Source organism: Equus asinus, chromosome 7, assembly GCF_041296235.1.
Source record: "Equus asinus isolate D_3611 breed Donkey chromosome 7, EquAss-T2T_v2, whole genome shotgun sequence".
In the NCBI taxonomy this organism is placed as follows: domain Eukaryota; kingdom Metazoa; phylum Chordata; class Mammalia; order Perissodactyla; family Equidae; genus Equus; species Equus asinus.
In genome coordinates, this window is record NC_091796.1 from 85,555,365 (window position 1) to 85,567,858 (window position 12,494).

General features: G+C 39.6%; 1 protein-coding gene and 1 pseudogene across 2 annotated transcripts in view; both read right to left on the reverse strand.

The window, feature by feature from the left end:
- Positions 1–12,494, reverse strand: part of TMED8 (transmembrane p24 trafficking protein family member 8) — a 38,142-nt gene that overhangs the window by 24,815 nt on the left and 833 nt on the right. The gene's annotated exons all lie outside the window — the stretch shown is intronic.
- LOC139045716 (large ribosomal subunit protein uL11 pseudogene) lies at positions 2,479–3,229 on the reverse strand (annotated as a pseudogene).

The window sequence follows — 12,494 nt, forward strand, 5'->3', positions numbered from 1 at the left end:
AATGGATAAAGAAAATGCGGTGTATATACATATAATGGAATATTATAATACTCTTAAAAAAGAAGGAAATCCTGCAATATGCAACAATATGGATGAACCTTGAGAACATTATGCTAAGTGAAATAAGCCAGTCACAGAAAGACAAATATCACATGATTCCACTTACATGAGGTATCTAAAATACTCACTCACAGAACAGAGTAGAATGGCAGACGCCAGGGGCTGGGGGCAGGAGGAAATGGGAGTTGCTAATCAATGGGAATAAAGTCTCAATTATAGAAGATGAATAAGTTCTGGAGATCTGCTGTACAACATTGTCCCTACAATTAACAATATTGTATTGTACACGAAAACATTTTTTGAAATATTTAAAAAGCATTTCACAGAAATTAAAAAAGAATAAATATTGTAAAACAAACTGATAAAAGACCATACCAGTTCAGTGCATATAGCAAGGTGCAGGGAGAGAGCCAAGAAACACAGGTCCCATCACAGGGTATGAGTGAATTCCTACAAGTGCAGGGCCCCAGGCGAGGTACTGGAGAGAATGCGCTGACGCAGAAAGACTCCTGGCCCTCATGACGCTTTCAGTCCGGCAGGGAAGACTGTGAAGGGCCTTTTATCCCACAGGGGATCAGTTATTTTAAGCTGAGAAATGCCATGGTCAACGTTGTATTTTTTGGTAGAATTCTATGGCAGCTGTCCATAGGATGGATTTTACCAGAGGCCTTTGCAGAAGTTCACGAGACAGTGACAACCTAATAGTGATAGCTCAGGCAGAGTAGAGAGGGCTCAATTGGAAAGTGATTAGGTGGTCAAATTTGTTTTTAGTGTGTGCATGCTTGCTCCTGGCAACCATTATTTTCTTTACTAAGTGTTCACACACCATCTGTGATGTATTCTAGAACTTCAGTGAAAAGCTGTATCAAGTTTAATGTCTACAGATTCTGGCTTCTGACCTCTCTTCCCCTTTAGGATCACTGACACATAGGTTCACTCCTAGTCCCTGACCCTCCTCAAAGATGGCACAACATTACACATGCAGGTTCTTTCAGGACCCCAGAGGTAGTAGTCATCTGTCAACCTTTTGTCTTTCAAATACTCGACCTTCTCCTCCTGGGGGGTACTGACATTGTAAATCGTACACAACAGAAGTGAGAATCATTTTCCAGCCCTAGGAAGTTAGGGAACAAGCATAGGACCTAAAATATTCCCAGCAGGAATTTGAAATAGGAGTGAAACAAGAAACAGAATTCACCCAGTGGCAGCCAAACAGCCCTGACCCAATAGCTGGGGCTCAGCCTCTAGAGCCTCCTCCTCAGCCTTCTAACAGTGTGCTGAGCCTCCCGGATCCTGCCAATAACCCTCTTTCTGCTTAAGGCAGCCAGAATTAGTTTCTACCGCTTCTAAGCAAGAACTCTGACCAAAATATCTGGATAGAATTTGCCTGAGTCCAGAAATCCGAACTCAAAGTAGCTAGACATCCTGTCTTCATTCTGATCATCTTTATTATTATAGCCAAGAGTTGGTGATCACTTACCATATGCGAACTGCCTTCTAAGCATTCTGTAGGCACGATCTTACTGAATCTTCACTGACTCTCACTAATTGCATAACCATTGAAGTTGAGACTATTATTACTTCCTTTTTACCGTTTAATAAATTGAGGCTCAGCAAAATCAAGTAACTTGCCCAAGATGAGCAGCAAACAGGAACAGAAGTGATAGGAGCTCAAGTAATCCAAAGCTAGCACTCTTAATAACTACACTACACACTGACTCCTCTTTAAATCTTTTCTATCGTGAAATATAACACACATACAGAAAAGTACACAAAAGGGTGCAGCTCAATAAATTATCACAAAACAAACACCTATATAACTACTACCTTGACCAAGAAACAGAACATTCCTAGCCCTCCAGAAGCCCCACCCATGACGATCCCCATCATTATCCCCTCCCTTCCTCATTAACCATTATCCTAACTTCCGGGAATCATTTCCTTGCTTTTCTTTATAGTTGGGTCACCTAAATATGCATTCCTAAACAGTGCTACTTCATTCTGCCTGTTTTCTGAACTCTATGTGAAGAGAAATGATACAGAACGTTTTAAGTCTAGCTTCCTTCACTCAACATTATGTTTGGAAGATTCACCCATGTTGTTGAGCGTAGCTTTGGTCATTTTCATCACGGTATAATATTTCATAAATATGCCATAACTTATCAATATACTGTTGATGAAATTTGGGTTATTTCTAGTTTTTAGATATTATGAATAATGCTACTACGAATATTCTTGTACAGGCCTCTCAGCACACATATGCATGCATTTATGTTGGATATAAACCTAGGAATGGAATGGCTGAGTCACAGAAATTTGAGTGGTAAACTTTGGTAGATAATACCAAACTATTTTCCAAAGGGGTTGTACCAAATATGCACTCCTGTTACCACTGAGGAGCATTCTCATTACTCTGTACCCTCTCCAATACTTGGTTATCTTAATATTTTTCACTTGGGCCATTCTGGTGGGTTTATGCTCATTTAGTTTGCATATCACTGATGACTTATCATGTTTCTTGGCCATTTAGAAATCCTCTTTTGTAAAGTGCCTATTCAAGTCATTCTACCGCATTCCACTGCACCACTACTGACGTCATCTATGATGTCATGAGGGTGGCAGCCATCAACATTGCAGCCCACAGACTGGGCAGTCCCCAAGATTTTGTTCCAGAGAGCTCTCCAGCTAAAGATTATTCCCACATCTGTCCAGCAATGTTCACAATCTCATCAAAACTGGTATTTCCACTGTGATTAATGTTTTTCTGCCTCTGTCTCTTGGTGGTTCCTTGAGGGCTTTGACGATAAGGGCAGAGGCAGAAGGTACCACCTCAATCCAGGCCTGTCTGTTCTGAAAGGTCAATTTCACTGTAATCCTCAGACCCTTCCAACCACGGTTGCCTTGGCGATGTTATCATCAACTTGTTTGGAGACAGACCCAGGGGGCTGATCTTGGGGACCAGGACAGATGTGGCACCTATTTTCCCAACAGTGCACCTCAGGTATACTACTTTGACCTTGTTGGGGTTGAACTTACACAGCATAGTGGAGGTGGCTGGCGTTGGCTGAACCCAGATTAGGGATAATCAAAGAAAGCTGCACCTTGGGCTGGTCCAGTGGTGCAGTGGTTAAGTTCACACATTCCACTTCGGTGGCCCGGGGTTCACCGGTTTGGATCCCGGCTGCGGACCTACTCACTGCTTGTCAAGTCATGCTGTGATAGGCGTCCCACATATAGAGGAAGATGGGCACAGATGTTAGCTCAGAGCCAGTCTTCCTCAGCAAAAAGAGGAGGATTGGTGGTAGATGTTAGCTCAGGACTAATCTTCCTCAAAAAAAAAAAAACAAAGTTGCACCTTAGCCTCCTCTGAGCCAAAAGCTAAAAGCTGGATTGTCTTTTTACTATTTATAGGAGTCTGAATACAAAATTTTTGTCAATTATATGTGTTATAAATACTCTGATTCACCTCCTCTCTCTTTTAATGGTGTGCTTTGACAAACCAAAATTCTCAATTTTAATGTAATCAAAATTTATCAATCTTTTCCTTTATTAGTCTCTGTGTATCCCGTTTAAGATATCTTTCCCTACACTGAGATCAAGAAAATATTCTTGTCTATTATCTTTAGGAGCTTATTGTATTGTCTTTCACATTTTGATCTACAATCCAACTACAGTTGATTTTTTTGTGGGTATGGTGTATGAGGTAAGGATCAAGCTTTTTTTCTTTTCCTTCTTTCTTTTCTCTCAGGATACTCAATTGTCCCAGTAACATTTACCATTCTTTCTCCTCTACTCCACGGTACAGTCTTTGTTGCAAATCAAAGATTTTGTTTCCAGGCTTTTATTCTATTCCTAGGGGCTACCAGACTATTCTGTAAAAGCTTTAAAATAAGTCTTGATACCTGATAGAGCAAATCTTTCTGTCCTGTTCTTACTTGAGTATCTCTGCTATTTGTGGTCTTTCATTTCTACATATATTTTATAACCAGCTTGTCAAATTCCACCCCAAAAAACCCACCCAAACCCTGCTGGGACTTTTATTGGAACTTCATTTTATCTCTAAATCAGGTTAGGGAGAACTGACATCTTTACAGTATCTAGTCTTCTGATCTAAGACTATGGTACATCCTTCTATTTATTTAGATATTCTCTAATTTCTCTCAATAACGTATTATAGTCTTCTGCGTAAAGGTTTTGCATATATTTTCTGAGACTTATTCCTAGGAGTTTGAACCTTCTTTACTCTATGGTAAATAATATTTTTATATTTTTTTTTAACTTCATTGCTGATATATACATGCACAGTGAAATTTTGCATATTGGCTCTGTACCCAGCAATCTGGCCAAACATATTAATTCTAATAATTTATTTGTAGATTCTTTTGGATTTTCCATGTACAGAGTCATCATCTGCAAACAACAGATTTAACAGAATTCCTTTCTAATCCTCATGTATTTTATTTTTCTTGCGTGACTGTACTAGCTAGAATATCCAGTAAAATGATGAACAGCAAGTGGTAAGAGCGGGTACTCTTGTCTTATTCTCAATCTCAAGAGGAAAACTTTCAAGCTTCACCATTCAGTTTGCTGCTGGTAGGTTTTTTGTAGGCATGCTTTATCCAGTTAAGGAAATTTGCACTCCTGGAAAAACTCAACTTGGTCATGTATATTGCCAGATTCAGTCTACGAATATTTTGGTGATGAGTTTTTGCATCCGCGTTAATGAATGAGATTAAATCACAATCTTCCATCCATCTGGGATCATTCCGATTCTGCCTGAAGAATTTAGTTATGCCTTTAGTGTAGGTCTCCGGGTGATATAAATTCTGCTTTCAATCGCCTGAAAATATCTTTATTTCATCTCCATTCTTGAAAACTCTTTTCTCTTTTAAAAAGATTCTATATTAGTAGTTATTTTCTTTCAGTATTCTAAAGATAAGGTAGCTTTCACTGCTCTGTGCAGAAGTCAGCTATCAGTCTAATTACCATTTCTTTGAAGGCAACTGTAATTTTGCTGTGGCCACTTTTAATATTTTCTCTCTTACAGCAGTTTTAACTTAATGTGTACCTACTATGGATTTCATTGCATTTATCCTACTTGGGGTACATGGGGGTTCTTCAATCTGTAAATCCTATTCGTTTAGGAAAATTCACAGCTATTATCTCATCAAACATTGCTTCTGCCCATTCTTGCTCTCCTCACCTTCTAGGACTCCAAATATACAAATGTTAGACCTTCTCACCATAACCTCTACATCTCTTCTCTCTTTCCTAAATTTTCCCTTGTTGGATTTTTACGTATTTCCTTCTGGAGGTTTTCTTCTGACCTTTCTTCCAGTTCACTATTCTTCCTTCAGCGTAGAAACCTGTTGTTAAACCTCTCAATTGAGTTCTTAATTTTCGTCTGTATTTTTCAATTACAGAATTTCTATTTGGTTCTATTTCTATAAATTTCAACTTTCTGCCAAATTTCTCAAACTTGTCTTTTATTTCCTTGAACATAATAAATATAATTATTTTTAAGCCTATATCTGGTAACTCTAAAATCTGGGTCCCCTATGGATCCATTTTTACTGTCTGTTGTTTCCTCTGATTTTTGTTCACACTGTCTCTTCTCACATGCCTGGTCATTTTTGATATGTGCCAAACACTGTTCTCACAGAGTGAGTCTGTAGAAATAATTTGAAGCCTACAAAGATCCTTCAGAGATTTGTCTTTGCTTCTTCCACACACATGGGGGTACTAGCACCCTGGGGTCACCGTGATCTAATTTCATGAATTTGGATGTTTCTGAAGCTGAGCTGAAGTCCCTACAATGGCCTACTTCTAATATACCCTTACTTCTAGAACGTGGCCTTTCACGGTCCTAACCCAGAGGAAGGGGGGGTTCACTAAGGTTCCCACTACCTGATTGTCCTGAGCATTTATCCCTGATGCTTTAGTCTGGAGAGGCACTTTCACAGCCTTGCCATTCAGCCTCCCCCCTCAGGTATCTAGTATATGCCCTCAGAGGAGAAAGGAGCCCCAAAATGGACTCTTGTCCCTGAACCTCGTCTTTATACTTCTGTCCTTAGATGGATCATAGTCTGGTAATTGTTCATTACCTGGCTAGCTCTCCAGGACCTTTAAGCAGATGTTTAAATTCCGACAATTATTTTCTAATTGTCCCTATTGGGAGAACTGATCCCAATTACCTAGTCTGCCATTACTCAAAACGGAAACCTACATTGCCTCTCTACCTTTTTCAGTTTGAAGATACCTTAGTGAATAAAACGGAAACAAAACAGAAGTTTAAAAACTCCCTTCTTTCTGTCATTAGCTAACAGTATCAGCTTATCTAAGTAGTGGTCCTATATCCCTTTGACTTGTCCTTTTGCTTAGATCCTAACAAAGACTTCAATAAGGCTGAATTTTTAGACAAACGAAATTAGCACAAAAATGATGTAAGACAGTTGTGGATTTAAAGAATAACATAAAATGAATCCCTTAGGAGATTTACAAGTTGTATTTCATAAAAAATTCATTTGGGGTAAAAAAAACAGAAAAGGTCCATTCCTGATGAACAGAAAGGCAACAGAGAGGTACAGAACGGCTCTAACTTACAATATAAACACAGTGAAGAATCTCATGACACCTTTGTGTGTATTTTTTCTGAATAAGTAATACATCCACATTATTGAAAATTCAAAAAGCATAAAAAATTCATGCCCTACACAACATTTCGGTCAATGACACACCATAGAGTGTATCATTGTGTATCACAGTCCCATATGATAGTACCATACAGCCCAGGTGTGCAGTAGGCTATGCCATCTAGGTTGTGCAAGTGCACTCTATGATGTTAGCACAACACTGCATTTCTCAGAATGGATCCCCCTTGTTAAGCAACACATGACTGTACAGTGAAAACTTCTTCCCATCTCGGTCCCCACCTCCAAAAGTAACAAATGTTATTAGGTTTTGTGTAGTCTTCCAGAGATATTTTACACACGTAAAAACAGTGTGTGTATACACACACATTATATATTCTTTTTAACACAAATAACGAGCATACTAGACATACTACTGTGCACTGCTTTTTCCACTTATAGCTCAGAGACTTTTCCATAACTGTATATGAAAAGTTTCCTCATTCTTTTCTACGGCTAATTAATATTTCATTGGCTGGATATTCCATAATTTATTTAACCAGTTCCCTATTGATGGATATTTATGTCCTTTCTAATCTTTTGCCATTACAAACAATGCCATAATAGACTTGTGCCTGTGTCATTAAACAGGCACATGAATCAACCTATAGGATAAATTCCTGGATCAATGAGAGCAATTGTGACGCATACTGACAAAATTGCCCTCCACAGCATTTGTAGCAGTTTACACTCCATCAGCAATGCATGGAAGTGTTTGTTTCTGCACACCCTCACCAACATAGGGAGATACTGCACTACCCGGAGTAGTTAGGATTTCCATTTCCCTTATTACAAGTTAGGGTGAGCATTTTTCTTGTTAAGAGCCACTTCTCATAGCATCTTAACAGCTGAATGTATGCAGGAAAAAAAAGTGAAAAGAGATATTGCTTTTGATTTTTATGGTTAGACGTATACACTAAATTATGTAAGAACTACTAGTAAAACAACTTGTAACTGGATTCAGAGAGGCAGGAAGTAAGAAAAGGAGAAAAATATATAAGTTTACTTCTAGAAGAATAAAGTGTGGAAGATGCAGTCCTATTTTAAAGAGAGAGAAAACACATACAAACACAGCTTCTTAGTATCCTAAATTTATTTAGGGAAATTTAGCCGACTATACAGAAAAAGCCAATTTTTCTATAGTACAGCTTTTAATATGTCAGCCAAATATAGACCAATTCTACAAGTACTCCTAGAAGAGATCGGAGAAACCAGGACAAATTTTGCAAATTTAGATGGTATGTGGGAATTTTTTTATTTTATTTTTATGGGTATGGGTGTTTTTTGGTTTTTTTTTTGGTGAGACTGATTGGCCCTGAGCTAACATCTGTTGCCAATCTTCCTCTTTTTGCTTGAGGAAGATTGTTCCTGAGCTAATATCCATACCAGTCTTCCTCCACCTAGTATGTGGGACGCCATCACAGCATGGCATGATGCCACAGCATTGGTATGTATTTATTTTAACATGTATAAGGAAAAACTGATATATCAAACTAGTAATATCATGGATACTATTTAGAATGAATCAAAATTTTAAATGTCAATTTAAAGAAAATACAATAACCAAATAATACTGGAATGTATTCTCTAACGTGGCAAAAATCATGACTGTGGTACCTGAATGGCCAGTCTTGAAACAATGAATGGAGAAGAGAAAATGGAAGCTCAAGAATAACTCAATTTATGGGGCCGGCCCAGTGCTGCAGCGGTTAAATCCGCACGTTCTGCTTCAGCGGCCCGAGGTTCGCCAGTTCGGATCCCGGGTGCCGACATGGCACAACTTGGCAAGCCATGCTGTGGTAGGCATCCCACATATAAAGTAGAGGAAGATGGGCACGGATGTTAGCTCAGGGCCAGGCTTCCTCAGAGAAAAGAGGAGGACTGGCAGCAGTTAGCTCAGGGCTAATCTTCCTCAAAAAAAAAAAAAAAAAAAGCAGAAGAACTCAACTTATAATTGATGGCCTCTAAAGCAAAGGTAAAGGGGAAGAAAAGAAACTTTCTTAAAATGGCTTATTTATATTTAACAATTTTTTAAATATGAAGTTTTCTTTCTGTGTTACCAGAATACAGTTTCAGACATTCTAATCACGCTACAGTTTAAATTGACTATGAATTTTGTACTTTCTGTACAAAGAGAATCAAAAAGCAGGTCTTTTCTAAGTATTTGAATATCAGGTCAGAGTTCTCTAGAACAGATCTCATGGGACTTCCCCTTCACTAAACAGGCTGCAAAGAGATAATTAGCCTGGCCTTACAGATTCAAGAGCAGAGGAACCAAAAGGAAGTTATGTGGTCACAGGCTCAAGAGGCTTAAAAAGAAACTGGCTAAGTTTATATTCCAACCTTATCCAGAGACCAGGTGATCCAATTTCTTCTCAGCTCTTATGAGTGGACATGCTCCTAAGTGGTCATTCAAATTAGAAACCTTGGGTTGTACTATTATGGTTTGAATTATCAGAGGACTAACTGGCTATCTCAGGAGTAACTGGCTATCTCAGGACTAACTGGCTATCTCAACACCATAAAAACACAACCACAGGAAGAAAAAAAATAACCACAGGCAGACAGATTTATACCATTTTGACATAAAACTACATGGAAAACCAAAAACATAAGGGCTCTTGGCACAGACTTCCACTCTTTTGTTCCAATATGGTAACCCCCAATTTTTAAGTTTTAATTTAAATTGAAATAGCCACAGATATGCAACATTTCCATCACTGCAGAAAAACTTATTGCACTGCTCTAAGTCCTACGTAAGAATCATGAGCAAATTCACCTGACCTGTTTCTAGTCCTTAACGTCTAAATGCATGGATAGCTCTCAGGGTCATCTACACCAAACCAAGCTCTGCTGACTTCAGAGCCGTAACAGACATTGCCCTTTATTTTCCCCAAAGCTCCCTAAACTTCAAAAAAAAAAAAAAAAAGCCCTGCTTTTAAGTGATACAACATATATCCCTCAAGAGTTTCACTATATAAGGAGCACTATCTCCCTTCTCATGGGGACTGAAGGACCCAGGTGCCCCAAGTAAGACTATTAAAAACAATTACAGTTCATAAAACACTAAGAACACTATGACCACTGGAGAGCTTAGTTCAAAAGAACATACACACTTTTCTTACTTTATCACCAAAACCTCAAGTAACAAACATGAAGACTCTCAAAAGGTGTTCTCTGCAGAGAATATTTTTAAAAAACAAGTTATGGTTATTCTGGACAATTACAAATTCCTGCTTTGAAAGAATAAGATACACTGAAAAATCAAACCCCTTAACTCAACAACAACTGAATGGCCAACCCCATTTCTTATTACTGTCTTCCCTCTAAGAGAGGATGATCAAAACCTCTTCTAATTTCATTCTGTCTTAGGCCTCTAATGCTCACTCATTGCATCATTTTCTAGAGGAAGGAGGCAGAAGGATCCAATCAACCAAACTCCTAATTTGAAGCAGTTTTTTGAGTTTACTCCCAAGCCTAGACAACTCTGGGCCAAGCCAAATGCACGACTTCCACTCTGCTTTGGAAACCCCGCCTAACTCTAACTCAAGGTCTCTCAACAGCAGCACGACTGCCATTTGGGACCAGATAATTCTTCACTGTGGGGCCATCCTGCGCACTGCAGGACGTTTAGCAGCATCCCTGGCCTCTACCCACTGGATGTCAGGAATAGCACCCCCCTTCTCCCCGCCCACCCCCGCCGGAGCTGTGACAACCAAAATGTCCCCTGGGGGAGGCAAAATCGCTCCCTGTTGAGAACCACAGCGTTAACCCAAAGAACATTCTTGATCATCTCAACCCTAGTTCCTCATGTTCATCTGATGCTCCTCCACGTCTCTGTGTTGAGACTTGGTCTCACAATCCAGCAAATATTTACAGAACCTCCACAACACAACATCAAGGGCTCTAGGAGATAAACAGACAAGACAGATTCTGTTCCTACCCTCAAGGAGGTTTCTTGGGGCTAAGTACATAAAGAACTGTAATAAAAGACACCCCATTATATAATGTTTTGAACTGTTGATTTTTGTTCCTGTGGTATTCCCATCTCACCAAATTAAAAACCCCTTGAGGGCGAAGACCATCGCCTGCCCTGGAGTACCAATGCTCGATTAATGGCCAATAAAAATAAACAATTGTAAACTTCATCCCAACAAGGTGACAATTTCAAATAGACAGTAAGAACTCCACAGCTAAGCTGGGCAAATAAATTAAGCTCTCTCGGCTGGCTGTAGTGTGTTCTTCTGGAAAATGGGAAGAAAATGACTGTTGACAGGATCAAGTCAGACAATACAAGTAAATTTCCACACTCTGCACAGAGTAAGCCTTCAATTAACATGAGCTATCATTACTATTTTATTGGCTATTTTATTAGCAACAAATTGTACCTCAAGGGGAAGAGCTTGCTCTGGGCTACAATAACAAACCCCTATATGACATAAAAAGAAATCAACACTCACCCTGCTTTCTAAGGGCAAGAGGAAGAAAGTAACCATAGTATTTCTATCAATATCCTGAGGAGAAAAAGTGAACGCAGGAACCAGTCAGAATCGGGGAGGGGAACAGACACACTCAGAGACAATCCCACTCCCCTCCAACATATGCCTGGACTATTCTCAAGGCCTTTTTATTTTAAATGCTTGAGTATGTCCGCCATAAGCAAACAAGGATCTAAAGAAGTAAAAAAAAAAAACTCTTTAATTTATAAATATTGACACATGCAAGGAACAGATGTTTATGAGACTTTGAGTTTTCATTTGCTTAATCTTTTAGAAATTATGCTTACAATTTCTATCGCTATAATGCTAAATGCATACCATCAATTTTTAATTTACTACAAAGTATAAGAGTTCATAAGAAAAAAGGACAAAAATTGGTAAATGTTTTAAAGTAAGAGAACATAAAGACAAGAAAAAGCCAAGAGATTCAAAGGTGGGCGGGCAGCTGTTTGACGAAGCAGCATCAGGAGATGGGAGACGCTTGGGACAGAAGTTAAGACAGGGAAAGTCACTGTGCAGGAGGATGCACATGCAAGAACACCTCCTCTGCCAGCACAGGGAGTCCGGGTGAGCAAAAACAGACCTTATTCTCATAATAGTGGATAACACCAGTACAGCATGCACCCTGGGCTAGACACCAAGTGCCTCAGACAGCGAGTGGCTCAGGGAATCCTTCCTGCAATCTGACCAGGCGGGTCCTATTACCACCCACTTTTTACAGATGAGAAAACAGACAGAAGTTAAATGACTCGCCCAAGGTCACTTAATTAGTAAACTGACGATTCAGACTCCAGCCCAGGCGCCGTGGCCCCACGTCTACAGCTATACTTTATGGTGTCTTTTAATTTCAGACCTGGAAAACTAATTTATGCTTGCTATTTAGCGAGACCAGTTCTCTCTCCCTACCCTTTTGTATTTCAAAAGGGCATCCTTTTAGTTACATCGTGTGTGGTGATCCATGTGGTGATCCATACGGAAGTCTGAAAGGTCAAAGTGTGACACATGGACCCTGCAGCCTCTGGACCCTGACACTGAAGCAATCCACACGGAGGCACTTGCGTGGGTAAAAACGGAGACAGTCTCCTGAACAAGAGGCGGGTCCTGCAGAAGCAGAGAGGTCGCCAAAGTTCCTATTTCAGCCCCTACTTCCTGCCTTTGCTCTGGCCACTATGTTCATGCAAAAGACCCCAGGGCTGACCTATTCCAGCCCTGCTTTTCCTCCCTCTCACTCTCAGCGAGGAAGAGG